A 2,500-nucleotide genomic window follows, 5' to 3' on the forward strand; every position below is an offset into this window, starting at 1 on the left:
TGGGTTCAGTCCCACTGCGTGGCACCTTGGCCAAGTGTCTTCTGCTATAGCCCCGGGCCGACCAAAGCCTTGTGAGTGGATTTGGTAGACGGAAACTGAAAGAAGCCTGTCGTATATATGTATATATATATATGTGTATGTGTGTGTGTCTGTGTGTTTGTGTGTCTGTGTTTGTCCCCCTAGCATTGCTTGACAACCGATGCTGGTGTGTTTATGTCCCCGTCACTTAGCGGTTCAGCAAAAGATACTGATAGAATAAGTACTGGGCTTACAAAGAATAAGTCCCGGGGTCGATTTGCTCGACTAAAGGCGGTGCTCCAGCATGGCCGCAGTCAAATGACTGAAACAAGTAAAAGAGTAAACTTAGCGGTTCGGCAAAAGAGACCGATAGAATAAGTACTAGGCTTACAAAGAATAAGTCCCGGGGTCGATTTGCTCGACTAAAGGCGGTGCTCCAGCATTGCCGCAGTCAAAATGACTGAAACAAGTAAAAGAGAGTAGAGTATTCTCCCTCTTTGTTTCTCTCTCCTTTCTCTCTCACTTTCTCACTCTCTTACTCTTCCTTTCTCTCAGACTCTCCCTCGCTTTCTCTTACAGTAAAACAAAATTCGAAGAAAATTTGGGCGGGAGCGAAATACTTAGAAAAATTCAGAGATTATGATTCTGAGAAAAATACTTAAAATTTAATAAATAAGCACCCCACCTCTCATCCGCCCTATGACAAGAAGTGAAATTAAAGTATTATCTTACCTAATCTATATAGATAAAGCTATTTTTTACGATTTTTTTACTGCTGTGTCATCATTTGTTGTTGTTGTTTTTCTGCAAATTCTGCAATTTCAACCAATCAATGACGTCTATTGAGGTGAAAACATTCCGTGCCGTATGAATATGTCCCTCGTTTAAGAAACAGATTGGGTTTATTTACATTTGTGAAGAAAAAAAGATACCCTTCCCCCCACCCCTAACCGTAAAACAGATTGAAATGCAATAGATCGATACTAGGGTCATAATTATGGGTGACAATTTCAACCAATCAATGAGGTCTATTGAGGTGAAAACATTCCGTGCCGTATGAATATGTCCCTCGTTTAAGAAACAGATTGGGTTTATTTACATTTGTGAAGAAAAAAAGATACCCTTCCCCCACCCCTAACCGTAAAACAGATTGAAATGCAATAGATCGATACTAGGGTCATAATTATGGGTGACAATTTCAACCATTGAATGACGTCTATTGAGGTGAAAACATTATGTGTCGTATGAATATGTCCCTCGTTTAAGAAACAGATTGGGTTTATTTACATTTGTGAAGAAAAAAAGATACCCTTCCTCCACCCCTAACTAACCCTAACCGTAAAACAGATTGAAGTGCAATAGATCGATACTAGGGTCATAATTATGGGTGACAAATTCATATGACACCGCTAGAAAAAACTGCCGTTCAAACCGAAAAGATCCATTTATTATTTTTTTTTTTGAAAAATTTAAATTTTACAGATTTTTTTTTTCTTTTTCAGAATCATAATCTCGATATTTTTCAATGCATTTTTTTCAGAAATGTCCAAAAAGGAAAAATAAGTTCTCAGGGGTTACAGGGGGTGTTTGAACTAGAAAACCCCCAAAACATTATCCATTTGTTGTCTTGTGTGAATTTTCCGAAACTCCACCGACCTACCGTGGTCGAGACAATGGAATTTACCATGCTACGCCAGACTTCACGCTCCATCATAGCATTACGGAGGTCCTGTTGATGGATGCCTGTATCCCTGGAGATTACATCAGGGTAGGAGAGTGTGCGCCCTCTGGTATTTATAGAAAGCGTATTTATAGAAAATCCCATTAAAAACAAAAATCCCCATTTCTGGGTGTAGAACAGAAATTCGCAAAAATTTTTCAGAAATTTACAAAAATAAAAAAAAGTTCTCAAGGGTTACATGGGGTGTTTGAACTAGAAAACCCCCCAAAACATTACCCATTTGTCGTCATGTGTGAATTTTCCGAAACTCCTCACCTCCAACCTTGGAAACTGTTTTCACCACAGATTCCGATATAATCCGAATTTACCCCCATCGAAAGCGTATTTATAGAAAATCCCATTAAAAAAAAGACCCCATTTCCTTGGAAGTTAGGAGGCAACAAAGTCAGAGGCGGGGACATTGGAGGTATGCCAAATATAATTTTCTTACTTACCAGTTCCTTTCTTTAGTTCATATACTCTAGTATTCTAACCTAATGGTCGTTAGATTATAACACGATGAGGTTTTCGCCTGGAGTGAAAGGTTTAAAAGATAAGGCGGAGTATTATATGATTAAAAGCTTTGCGGTATTTCGTCTTGTACCTAGAGTAGAAAAGATTATTTGCAAAGAAAATGAAAGGTTTGTGAATTATGGTAGCGACAGGGTAAGTGATAAGAGGGAGGAAGGGGGAGGTTGCTATGGTGTTGGAGTGATGAAGTAACATAAAGTGGTAGTGGGCTGGTAAATGATAAGACGAGGG

General features: G+C 38.9%; 1 protein-coding gene across 1 annotated transcript in view; it reads right to left on the minus strand.

The window, feature by feature from the left end:
- The window catches only part of LOC115230292, a 42,902-nt gene extending 40,613 nt beyond the window's left edge, over positions 1-2,289 (minus strand). Inside the window, exon 1 of the mRNA XM_029800492.2 lies at positions 2,194-2,289. The gene's annotated coding sequence lies outside the window, so the exon portion shown is untranslated. The remainder of the gene's footprint in view (positions 1-2,193) is intronic.
- Between the last annotated feature and the right edge of the window lie 211 nt (positions 2,290-2,500).

This window comes from Octopus sinensis, unplaced genomic scaffold (assembly GCF_006345805.1).
Source record: "Octopus sinensis unplaced genomic scaffold, ASM634580v1 Contig15207, whole genome shotgun sequence".
Lineage (NCBI taxonomy): Eukaryota > Metazoa > Mollusca > Cephalopoda > Octopoda > Octopodidae > Octopus > Octopus sinensis.